Genomic DNA, 14,529 nt, shown 5'->3' on the forward strand with positions numbered 1-14,529 from the left:
AGTTATAACCTTTTATCACTATTTTGACAATTGATTATCTAATTGATTTACGCTTTCCGACTAATCAGACAACATTGTGTCTCTTTTTAACTAGTATAAAATAAGAGGGAAATTATTGTCTGATTCTAAAAGAAATTTACAAATTGCGGCAGGCAATACATTAAATATACATATTACAATACATTATACATATTGATGGTGTATCTACAAAAAACCAACGATAGTTGTCATTATCGACTTTATTATCATATTATAGAAAACTAATTTTTCAAGTTTTAAACTGGCACGAGAAGAGGGACCTACAATAGGATCCTAACTAATAAGGCAAGAAATACTCCTATATACTAAATATTAAGTATCAATTAATAATTAACAAATATTGACAATATATATATATATATATATATATATATATATATATATATATATATATATATATATATATATATATATTACAAAATAAAATAATTTAACTAATAACAAATTAAAAACCGTAAATTATTACATTTTGATTGTAAGAAACAAAAAAATAATCCTATTAATAAATAATACGGTTATGAGATTTTTTATGCAATTATAATTCGAGTGGTTGCTAACCAATGGCAAGCTATAGTGTTGTAAGTGGTACTTTTTGTTTGTACCTAAATTAATTTGATCAAGAAATTTATGTCTCTTTATCTGTTTCGGTGAGACTTCAGTAGTAGTATTATTAGTACGAGCCTTGACACCCGTGCTAATACTACGTATATGTGCATCATGTTGTGTGTTTCTGTTTGTTAATATTTTGTTTCAAGGGATTCGCTTATATGCAGAACTTGTTTGGACTTTGAAGTTGAAATATGTGGTTACACTAAAATAATGTATACATATTGATATATTTGTCCTCTATTCGTCCTGCTAGTATATTGATGCATGTGCAACAATAAGTAAATAGTAATACAATATTTAATGCAAGATGTAATTAAAAAATATGAATAAAAATGTTTAAGGATCCATCATAATCATGATCCATGGAAGTTCCATCATAACGAAACTGTCATTTCTGAAATAATAGCAACATTTGTATAAGCAGAAAATTTATTAGGCGTTACTCCGACTATAATTTATTATGTCCTACGGAAAATTAAAATTCGGTTATAAAGAAGAAATTGACAATACAACCTTATTTAAATAAATCCTTGAATTAGTTCTTAAATTCTCCAAAATATAATAATTATTTACATTTTACATGAGCTTATTTTAAAATTTCAATGTTACTACCTTAAAAGTTCATATTGTTTAACGGTAATGACCCACATGGCGAGAATCATTGAAGCACAAATATCAAATGATGATTACGTTGAATGTCTGTCAGTTCTGTTCTTTATATTTTTTAAAAGAAGTAAAGAACAATATAATAATTATGGATTATGATTCATTATTTCGTAATCAAATCTTTTAAAAAGTATATATATATATATATATATATATATATATATATATATATATATATATATATATATGAGATTATAATAAAAATTAATCACGATATTGTTAATTATGATTTTTTTCCTTTGGGTTAACTTTAAAACCAAATGAAATTCCAAACAAATTGTTAACAAGAAGGTATAACCCTATAACTCTTTTTAATAGTATCATACACCTTTTAATACGTCATTCTTAGTAATATATTCAACAAAAATTAATTCCGCAACTCTTCCAATTCGCAAGTTTCACTATTCAAAACTCAAATAATCACACTGAATACATTGTTTTCAATCATACGGTAGTGTAAAATCTTAAGTATTACAAATTGTCGGCATTATCATTTGGATCCATTGTGCAAATTTTCTCTGCCCTACAGTGTCATTACACCAACAACGATTAGTACTTAGAACTTTTGTCGGCAAGAGAGAAAGATAGAGAATAGGAAAGTAGGTATCAATAAGATCCACAAATGGAATAGAGACTGAAAAACATAGCTTAATAGCTAGAAATATATATATATATATATATATATATATATATATATATATAATAATTAATATATAATAATATATGTTAATAGAGACTGAAACTAGCTATTAAGCTATGTTTTTCAGTCTCTATTCCATTTGTGGATTTTGTATAATTTTGTTTTTTTGCGCAATATCTCGAGCAGAATCAGAGAAATACATTGTTAAAATTAAGCAACTGTACTGGTTAGTAGATTAATTTATGAGTCAGCAATAAAGCTTATTGAGGGTAAATTTGGCTTCGCATTAAGTTTTCAGACTATTAATTGAATTGAAGAAGGAAGAAGCAAGCAAGAAGAAGCAAGAACTGAAGGAAGACTGGACATAAAATGGATCCACGAAATGAATCAAGATTTTGCCACAAACTATGAAAAAAGATTATTAAATCATAACAATGTGGAAGCGATACAACTACTAATCACAGGAACTTGTATAAAATGTATACGAACGTATTACCATTAGCTTTATATTAAGTTAGCCTAATTTAATGTCAAGTTAAGAAAAACGTACACATTTATTTATTCCGCACACATAACATACATTACAATAAGAATGACATTGTGTCCGTTTCGATGCGAATTATATATATTATATATATATATATATAATTTTAAAATTGGCTTCAAAACAATTCAAGTTCAATATACAAAACATCAAAAAAGAAGGAGGTTCTACGTTCGGCTATATATACATTTTTAATGTCACAGGTCAATTGAAAAGTCCCCGACCTACTATAGTAAAACACATTTTTTGGCAAAATTAGTTTTCTTTATTCAACATGATTCCCTTCAAGGGCGATACACTGATTATAGCGACCCTCCAACCTCCTTTGCCTCAAAATAGGCCTAAGTTTCGGTTATCACCTCTTCATTTGACGTAAATTTCTTCACAGCGAGCATCCTCTTCAGATCTGAGAACAGGAAATAGTCGCTGGGGGAGCAATTCGAAGCCCAATCCATGGATTTTTGCCATCGTTCCCACTGACTTGTGACACGGTGCATTGTCTTGGTGAAGCAGCACTCTTTTTCTTCAAATGTGGTCGTTTTTCGGGGATTTCATCCTTCAAACGGTCTAATTACACTATGTAATAGTCGTTATAGATGGTCCTTCTTTTTCAAGGCAGTCTTTTTACCGCGCTTTGGAGCGAGTTAATCGTGTGCAGTCCACTCGGATGACTGTCGATTGGACTTCGGAGTAAAATGATGGAACCATGTTTCATCCAATGTCACAAATCGATGCAAAAACTCGGGTTTATTACGCTTGATCATATTCAAACCGTGCTCCGAATCATCAACTCGTCGTTGTTTTTGGTTAAAAGTGAGCTCGCGCAGCACCCACTTTACACAGAGCTTTCTCATACCCAAATATTGGTGAATGATATGATGTACACAGTTGATATCTTTAGAGTGTCTGATATTTCATTCAGTTTCAATTTACGGTCATTGAAAATCATTTTGTGGATTTTTTAAATGTTTTCTTCGATAACAAACTCTTTTGGGCGTCCACTGCGTTCACCGACTTCGGTTCTCATTTTACTACGTCTAAACTTATCATACCAATCCTTGATGGTTGAATTTCCTGGGGCAGTGTTCGGATACTCGGCATCAAGCCAAGTTTTTGCTTCAACTGTAGTTTTCCCTTCAAAAGCAATTTTATCAACGCACAAAATTCCTTTTTATCCATTTTTTTTTTCACAATAACAAAATTTGCTTGACTCAAAATGCTATAATTCACAAACTAATAATCCGACAGCTGTTAAATTTATACACGCATCTTTTGAGTGTTAGGGCTAACTAAAAAACATATGGATTTAATTCTAGTAGCGCCATCTATATGTCAGGCCGGGGACTTTTCAATTGCCCTGTTATGTTCACTAATTATGGACCGATTTTCAAAATTCTTTTTTTTATTCAAAAGAGCGCATTTACGAGGTGGTCCCGTTGGAATCTAGTCAGGATCTGAGGGGGGCAAGGGAGGAAATTGAGGTAAAACCTAAAAATTTAAAAGGCTACGTGCCTTTTAAATATAATCAGATATTTGTATATAATGTTATTGTTGAACTGATGTGACGAAAAATCGGAAGTAGTTCAGTGTAATAGCTGTTCAGTTTGCTTTTTAGGCACTAAACATATGATATATACCATATGTAGAAATGTTGCAGGCAACTGTTTTTATAGTGTAAAGGTTAATATCTTAAGCTTATACGCAGAAGTCGCGGGTTCAATTCCCGAAGGGTGTAGTATCTTTTATTGTTCTAGTTTGGTTGTAACATTTCACCTAAACTATGTAGTGGACTCCAAGGCCTGAAGCGTTCCTTATTTTCAATCATTGTTTTTTATTCCTATTATTCATCATACGCACTGAACTTTTTCTTGGGATATCCATTGTTATACTAAATAAAATAATTGTGTAATTTATTGAGTAGATATCTAGCAATAAAAATTAAAAAAAATTAACAAAATAATTGAACCAACTTCAAAAAATAAATAAGGAAATTACTAAAAACTAAAAAATAATCAAACTTAGATTTTTAACAAAAAAGATATGTTTTAAAACAAAATACATAATAACAATCGTTAATAATAAACATAATAATCGTTATAATAACTAAATAAAAATAAACAAAATTTTTTTTAACCTATCTACTACATGTAATTTATATTCTAATTTTTAGTGAGTTCCTAAATTATTTTTTGAAGTCTATTCAATTCATAACAGATCTAAATTTGCGTCGAAATGATAACATAAAAAATATTCTTCGAGAGTCTTTTTAATTTTGATTTTATGACCAATTCAAGGTTGTATGTTAGATCAGGTAGGAAAAATAATATCAATGACAATTAAAGAGACTGCCTGTCTATGTATAAAATTAATAATAAAAGTTAATATATTTATTTCATGCTCTTTTTTAATTCTAAGACTAACAGAATCCATCAACTGGAACGAGCTGAAAATAAAGACTAAACACCAGGTGTTTCGAGATACGACGCGACCACTGTCAAACCCACCAGCATAAAGTCTGCGAAGCATGAACGAAACCATTTAAAAAGTACATATATCTGACACGTGTACTTTGTGATATCGATAGGAACATTTATATATTTATTTATTATATTAGCACCCCATAGGCTATTGGTCTTCGGCAATCGTCTAGTGAGTAACTAAAGTGAAGAATATCTCAGAAGAATCTACCCACCCTGATTGCTACTGTTATAACTGAAATTATTTTAACAGTTTTCCTTAATGTCTATGTTTATATACGCGCAATACGCTATGTCTATCGAATCCGCCAATTTCTTAAGTACCATCAGTTTTACGTTATGATCACAGAGAAAATATAGATTTAACTTTATAAACTATTTTGGAAACATTTTTAGCGACGTCAAATATCTAGATGACACTAATAGGTCAATTGAAAACTCCACGGCATGACACATGGATGGCGCTACTAGAATTAAATCCATATGTTTTTTTGTTAGCTCTAACCCTCAAAAGATGCGTGTATAAATTTGACTGTTGTCGGATCGTTAGTTTGTGAATTATAGCATTTTGAGTGAAGCACCTTTTGTTATTGTGACAAAAATGAATAAAATATACGGTTGAAGCAAAAACTTGGCTTGATGTCGAGTTTCCAGACACTGTCCCAGAAAAATCAAGCATCAAGGATTGGTACGCTAATTTTAGACGTGATGAAATGAGCACCGAAGATGGTGAATGCTGTGGACGCCCAAAAGTGGTTGTTCGTTTGGTTGCACAAAATGATTTTGAATTACCGTAAATCTAAATTGAATGAATAACAGACATTATAGATAGAGACTAGAAAGATATCAGCTGAACGTGTACATCAGATCATTCACGAATATTTGGGTATGAGAAAGCTCTGTGCAAAGTGGGTGTAGCGCGAACTCACTTTTGACCAAAAACAACGACGAGTTGATGATTCGGAGCAGTATTTGAAGATGATAAACGTAATAAACCCGAGTTTTTGCGTTGATATGTGACAATGGATGAAATATGGCTCCGTCATTTCACTCCAAAGTCCAACGGACAGTCATACGAGTGGACTGCATACGACCCCCTCTAAAGCGTGGGAAAACGCAACAGTCGGCTGGCAAGGTTGTGGAGTCTGTATTTTGGGATGCGCATGGAATAATTTTCATTGACTACATTGAAAAAGGAAGGACCATCAACAGCGACTATTACATAACGTTATTGGACCGTTGGAAGGACGAAATCGCCGAAAAACGGCCGCACTTGAAGAAAAAGAAAGTGCTGCTTCACCAAAACTCCGAATCACAAGTCAGTGAAATCGATGGCAAAAATCCATGAATTGGGCTTCGAATTGCTTCCTCATCCACCGTATTCTCTAGGTATGGCCCCAGCGGCTATTTCCTGTTCTCAGATCTCAAAAGGATGCTCGCTGGGAAGAAATTTTCGTCGAATGACTATAATCAGTGTATCACCCTTGAAGGGAATTATGTTGAATAAAAAAAACTAATATTGCCAAAAAATGTGTTGGACTATGGTAGGCCGGAGACTTTTTAATTGACCTGTTACAATCGTCTTTTCGATCAAATTTATTGGTTTATTATTGGAAGGCAATTGAATTGTTCATTTCATGTCTATGGTGCACTTAGCGTTTTTTATTTTGGGTGTCAATATCTCTGTGCGGTGCATTTTTTTTTACTTTTTCTGGGACTAAATTAGTTTTAATTTAATATCTTAAAGTCTCCTTTTTACTAACGGGGGTTTATATGAACTGGAACTACAATTTAACTAATACTAATCATTAAGTCTACCGATTTGCCAGTGACCAACGTAGAGAACATTCCAGAGGACATCCGTTCTTACCCAGCCTGGTTACTGGCATGACTGGGATGGTTATTCCTTCTCGGAATTTCCACTGTTGCCTAAAGACATTTACAATTATAATCAGAAACATAAAGTATAACCATGCCCCAGCAGGATTCGAACCCGCGATTATTGCAACATTTCAGACCGTCCTGTCACCTTGACCACTGTGCTAACGAAGCCAGCCTAAATTAGTTTGTTATAATGCATATTCGTTCTAAGAAATTTAATCATATGTAAAGAAGTAAAAAATCGGACTGTTTCGTTTCAAGAAACTCCCTACTGTATTTAAAAAGAGGTAGATAATGTTGTAAATTCCAAGTTATCTGGATTAAACATCTATGGTGTGTGAGTCAGAATTATTTTTATGTATACATATTTTTTTAACAAGTAAACCAAATTTTCACCTTGTTACCACTAAATCGGTAATGCTTGTAAAAAAATTGGCCAGATTATAAACCTAAAATGTGTTCAAATGGACCAATGTTAAGAATATGAAGGTAAACGTGATTACACTACAAGAAGATTTTTATTATAAAATCAATCAATATTTGAATAATGTCAAATAATATTGCTATTTAAAAAGATGCTATTAAAGTAGGATCAATTTTTTAAGCGATTAATTTATTTAAATAAATATTAATTTTGGCCATATGACTTGGATTAAGGCTACTTAACCAAGATCGGATTTCGGGATTTTTTGGATCTATTAGAATTCATGGAGTCATAAATGTGCATCCAACAACTATGTTAAAAAAATTAAATGCAATCTTTGCTTACAATCTGTAATAATTAACTTTATAGATCACCAAGATGGGATTAAATTTATATAGGCAAAGCAGTATCTCTTGAAACTCCGTCACAATTTTTTATTTGACTGTGTATAAGTGTTTAAGCTATTTCCTTTGTTTAATTTCTAGATTCTGCCATGTTAACAGCGGCACAACAATTTTAATAAATATGAATGTAAAAATGTAAATGTTAAAAGTTTTTATCCATATAATGTATAATGGTTTTCAAGATACAATGTTACATATATGATGGTGACTTATATAAAATATATTTTTAGATTAAAAAGTTATTAGAATTATTAACAGGAAAAAATGAAGACTTTGGTTTCGATATAATGAAACAAGAAGATAGAACTATAATTCATGAAATTGAAGGCACTAAAGAAATGTGAAATACAGTAAAGTATTTTTTTTATTTGACTTGAACGTTATTTTATAATTTTTTTTCGGTAATCAAGTAATCACGTGACGCTTCTGCGTGATAAAATCTGTTTAAGCACAATCAGATCCTTTCACTACAAAATGTTTTCTTTACAGGTGCTCATGATGTAAGTTTAAACTAATAAATTATAACACCCTCTGGATATTGGACGTTGCGAAACCCATCTCCAGAGACACCTATTGAGTTTTTTGAGACCCTATTACTGTGTGACTGTGATTATCTTATATATCTCGGGATTGTGAATTAAACCCCCCTGGTTCCAGAAGGTATTATGCCTCGGTATCCAGTTCGATCGCAGATTCCAATGGTCTGCCCAAATACATCACGCTATTTGCAAAGACAATGGCGTGTACAGCCTACTATTTCCACTCCTCTGCAGAAAAAACTCCCAATCCACTAGCAAGTGATTCTATATAAGATGCTAGTCCGTCCAGTCTGCCTTTACCGAGCACAGGTGTAGTACGGGCACGTCCCTGCGAGACAATCTTGACGTCTGGCGAGACGTCTTGCTCGATGCTCCATGGTTTATGAGGAACGTGAACACTCACCTCGAATCAGGCATCCCGTTCGTGAAAAGTTGCACGAACATGGTCAGCGTAAGGTTCTGCCTAAGCGCATTAGAACACGAAAATAATTTGATCAAAACCCTACCCATCCACAAACCCCGGCAGCCAAACCAACTACGATAATCCCAGTCATAACTTAGGGTCTCTGTCTTCTGCAAAACATCTCTATCCCGAACCCGAAGCGACATCAGCAAAAGACCATTTGATTATTGCTAGTGAATGCGGAATAATAAAAACAATTAACTAAACCAGCATCGCTATCTTTCTCAATTATTTGTGATAAATGATCTTTTATAATAAAAAATCATTTTTCATTTCAAACAGTATATAGTATATATAATTAGAATACACAAAATGCTGCTTGTATTGTATAAGTTTTGATTAACATAAAAAATTGTTAACCTACCTTAACTGTTAAATTTGATGGTTTTGACATTTCTCTACCTAAAATACATAATATCATGGAAATATCAAAATTGCATTTTCAACATTCAGTAATTTTTTGTTTACTTTGAAAGAAAACTTTACGTAGCCAATGTTCAATCAACTGGCAAAGAAGAGTTTGAATGAGCTTATTTTGAATTATTTTCGAACCCAAGTCAATTCAACGAAAACTTTGCTCATTTCGAAATGAAAATACCCATTTCGAAATGAATTCGAAAAAAAAATGATTTTACAACTTGAGAATGGTAGGAAATAATGTATCTAACACCTGCTTCTTTACCCCTACCATTAGATCCGCGTGTGTAGTTTTATAATCAACCCTCCAACGATTCGAAAACACCCCATGCAGCACGTGCAGCTTACTTCCTCTTCATGCTCCACAGCATTCAGAAAAAAACTTTACGAATTGCCATCAAAAACGAAAATTCGTATATAGGTAGAGGTAGGTAATTTTTTTATAAAAAAGTCCAAACTTTTACAAAAATTGTTAATTATTGTTAACTAATATAGTTTATGGTTCATAGTTATTTTTAGAACAAACAGTTTAAATAAATTTTTATTACTTTCAGTAGTTCCACAATCTGCCCAAAGGTCAATAAACATTTTTTATGTTTATATTATATATACATAGCATGTAGAAAATCACTTTATTAACTGATCTCCTGCACAAAATATTATTTTAATTAATTAGTCTTATTCTAAAGTCTATATTTGTCTAATAATCAAATTGGATGGTGGACGTTTTAGTCTACGCATTTCACTGTCACTTCGCATATTTAGCTGATTAGCGAGTACATTGGGATGCACTGACTACTTTCGAAGTATTCACACAAACACATTGAGTTACACTTGTTATTGGTTCTAGAGGAATATCGAGTTGTAACACTTCATTTGAACCATAGTGCGGAGCATCGACAATGGCACGCAACACTATTCTGGAACCCTTGTATGATAGATATATTAGACTTGCTAGCGGTTTCGCATAGTTGTATTCCATATGACCAAATAGGCTTGAGTATATATATATATATATATATATATATATATATATATATATATATATATATATATTGTTATCTAATGATAACTTGGATTTGCGCCCGATAAGCCAATACATTTCTTAGAGTTTAAGTCCATGTTGTTTCCGTTTGGCGAGTATGTGCTTCTTCCAAGTTAGGCGTCGATCTAGGTGCATACAAAGAGCAGCATCCCTTGCATCCTCTGCTTGCGGTTGACAATGTTGACAATTGTTGATATAGATTGGTTCTTCATGTTCTTCTACGGGGCGTAACAGTTATATAACTGGAAATTTAAAAATATATAAAGTTTAATATGTTATACTATATATAACAACACTGCATTTTTGTATAACATGAAAATTTTGTTGATAAAGTGAGAATCATGAACCATCACAAATCATAAACTTACAGTTGAAGTGAGTGTTAAAATTCTAATTCAATTTGCTACAGTTGTGTGCCAAAAGACTTCAAAAATGTTTAACCGCTATGTTGTTAGCTAGTTAGCTGTTTGGGACGAATATTGTTAAACCCATGGCCGTCCATTCTCTTTAAAGTACTAGGACTCCTGCATTTGCTCTGGCTAGTTGTCGTTAAGATTTACAATAGCAGGCAATCCGTCAGTTGTTAATAGTTTTCTCTATTTATCCGATTTCGAAAAAGGAGAAGGTTCTATGTCCAGCTGTATATATATTTTTTAATGTATGTTCGCCGATTTCTCCGTCAATTATGGACCGATTTTCAAAATTATTTTTTTATTCGAAAGAGTGCACTTCCAAGGTGGTTCCATTGGTACCAAGTCAGGATCTGATGGGGGAAAAGGGAAAAAGTCGAGGAAAACGTTCAAATTCAACGAAAGGCACGTACAAAGTTTTCACATATTTTTTATCTAAAATAATCAGATATTTGTCTATAATGTTATTGCTGAGCTAATGTCGTTCAGTGCAAAAGCTATCTAGTTTATTTTTAAGCACTAACTAGAGCATATAAGCTGTCGTAGAAATAAGTTGGCAAATTCTCCTATGGTGTAATTGTTAAAGTATTTAGCTCCCAATCAGAGGTCGGGGGTTCGATTCCAGGCGACTTTTTGTTGTTCTAGTTTAGTTAGAACATTTGTCAAATCACCTGGGTTAGGTAGCGGACCCAGGGAAGCGCTCTTTATTTTCAATCATTGTTTCTTTATCCTTATTTTTCTTCATACGGGCTGCACGCCCGAATTACGCCATTACTGACAAGATCTAGCGGTGTTTAGTGTTTTTTTTTGTTTTACATAATAGTTCTATATCACAAGTTATTGGATATCCGCAGCTGTAACGAAACTTGCTACCAGTAATGCTCTAAAAGAAGGATGAAAAATTGTAGGCGAATCGATAGTCTCAAAGCCGATATCGTTTTGTCGACACAGCTTCGTAAAACTATAGAGATACTTTGAATATGATCAATTTTTCACAATAAAGCCCTATTCAATTAAGAGAAAAAATAGAAATCACTATCGGATGACAATATTTTACACTAGCAAAACCCAAATTATTTTCATATTATCTCAATGCGTCAATATTCTTATAAAAATCAATAAGCGTTTGATTTGTGATAACGACTGTTCTTTAGATTTAAATTAGTTTTTTTAGGATTCAACAAACAGAAGGTATTTAAACGTTAATAGTTCCTTTCTTCAATTCTTAATTACAAATAAAAAAACATATCCGAATATTTAATTCCTGCCCGGTATGCGGCATGTAGTCGGAAAATAGGATATCTCAAGCGATGGATTCGCCAAAGTCGGATCTATTGTTCCATTTCACCTGACACGGGCTGACCCCGCATGGTGGTGGTTTTTCCTTGCCTTAGCTATTTTGTTATTCGTCAGTGAGGTGGCGGCAAGCCATTTGGTCGGTAGGACAGTTAGTTTCCGTCGAGCTCCAGTTCTGCACCTGTCTGAGTACCACGGACGTTTACATTTTCATTTTCGGTGTTGTTATATAACGTCGATAAGTAGTCCTCTTCCTCTCTTGACATTGCTTCAGTACGAATTCAGGTTCGTCCATCGATCGATGGACGAACCCAAAAAAATTGTGCTAAAGGATACAGTGGTTGTCAGATCAGAGTTTTGAATGTTTAAGGTAAGAACTGGTCACAAATTCAGAAGATAATCAATTTTATATTAATAACATTGTTCTTAAATCATTATTTAAAGTATATTTTTGATATTAATGATTATAATTTATAGAATACAATAAGAGTTGAACTTTTATAAAGTTTTTTTGTTAGGCAATTTGTTAATTATTGGCAATATGTATTAATTTTATAATGTATTAGTATTGTTTAAAGTAAATGCGTTTTGAGATTAATAACAATTTTTAAACATAGAGAATCATTAATTAAATCTTTCAAAAATTTTATTTATTATATTGTTACTAGTCCTTTCCGATTAATTTACAATTTGTCTTTATAGTAACTTAAATCTAGGTATGTATCTAAGACTCACCGGCCTTGGTCTCCAGTGTAATAATGTTTATGTATTAACATTGCTGTTTTTTTTATTAAATTCACCTACCCTACACAAGGTCAAATGGTTTGATTCTTTTAAGTCTGTATCCTGTTCTGGTGTAATCCAAGAGTGGTATTACTTCCATATCGATAAGAGAATGGAGTCTCTCCTCATGAATCCTCGTAATTATCTCGCTTTCTTGAGTGACAGTCGGTATCTGAGTGTATCGGTGTAACCAGTCCTGTAGTATCTGGGTGCACCTACAATACTTCTCAGGACTTTGTTCTGAAAAATTTGTATTATAATTACATTCCTTTTCACAGAATATTCCCATAACTGAATTCCCTATGTCCATATAGGTCTCAATAATTGTATTGAATTGCTTGTATACTAGCAATTTATTACGTACTAATAATTGTGATTTTGTTCCAATTAGCCAGTACATTTTCCTATATTTTAATAATTAAAAATATAATACCAATAACTTTAAACATTGCCTATTTATTTTGTTATTAATTAATTTCTTTATTAAACAATTTTATTTATAAAAGCATTATCTATATTTGGTCCAAAGCATTTCTACAATTCATTCCATGGATTTAAATCTGAACTGCACGGTGGCAATGCCGTTACGGAAATTTCCTTTTATGTAAATTGTATAATTTTGGTTCCCAAATCAAAATCAAATGGTCTTCATCATTATAACTACCGTTGGTAACTATCGACTGAAAACAGCCGAAACAGTCGATAGTCGCAAAACAATCGAAACAGTCGATAGTCAAAAAAATAGCGACTGAAAATAGTAATTACAATTTTCAGTCAAACGCACGGTTCGACTATTTTTTTCCATTCGTGGTGCCAGATGAAGATGTAGGAATTCTTGTCAGTATAAATTGTGAGATAGGAAAGGACGGAGATAATTACTAGGCGCAGTAAATTTTAAAGGTGTTTATATTTTCCAAGGGTAATATAAGCGAGTAATATAAGAGATTCACGTGCTAACTCTAAAAAAGAAAAGGAAAAAACAAACTAATTTCTATTAACATATAATAAATAATATAATTTTAAAGAAAGTAGGACTACTTTTATACTGAACGTTCGGTGGATTTGTAAAGAGGAATGCAATAATAACACCACAAATGGTTTATCGTCTTTTAATATATTAATTGCTATTTTTTAAATAACATTGTATAATAAATATAAATAGTGCAATACTACTTAATCGAAACCTAAAAACTGAAGATATTCAATAACCATGAATACTAAATAAATTGTAAATGTATACGTATCATTCAAAAATCTAATCCATGACAAACCTAAAAATGATCGTATAATAACTACCAGGCCCTTTTTAAATAAGTTTTATTTACTTTTGAACGGAAATATTTTTAAATTACTGTTCAAGAGTATTATTATATTCAACTTTTCTTCCGTGAGACGATTTCTTTGATCGTTAATTATTTGCACAGATTTTGAAAAAAGTCGTTTCGAGGAAACATATGTTGCAGGTATAGAGAAATACTTTACATGTAACTGATATATTTCAGGTAGTGTCATTTTATGGGATTTTTTATTGGCTTTTATTAAGGTTGCTGCAGTATTTGGAGTAATTACTTCTTTCATTCTAACCATTTTTTTATCAAAAATCTACAGATGTCAATACATTCTTGATCAGTAGTTGTGTCTTGAATTTCGAGTTGTAGAACTATATTTGTATATTTTGAAGTTAGAATGGAATATACCTTTTATGTGATAACTTTTTGTATCGCCTCAGCATTATTAGCAATACCAATTTACTGCTATTTTAAATCTGAGATCTAAAGATGTGGATGTCCCGCATATCCTGTTCATTTTTAAAAGTGCCAGTCTTTTATTGATGATATCTAATAGAGAATTTTATAATTTTTTTCCACATTCACTTGTTAAAATCCTGGATT

Source organism: Rhynchophorus ferrugineus, unplaced genomic scaffold, assembly GCF_030347505.1.
Source record: "Rhynchophorus ferrugineus isolate W39M unplaced genomic scaffold, kcgeb_rfMv2 rfM1, whole genome shotgun sequence".
Classification (NCBI taxonomy): Eukaryota; Metazoa; Arthropoda; class Insecta; order Coleoptera; family Curculionidae; genus Rhynchophorus; species Rhynchophorus ferrugineus.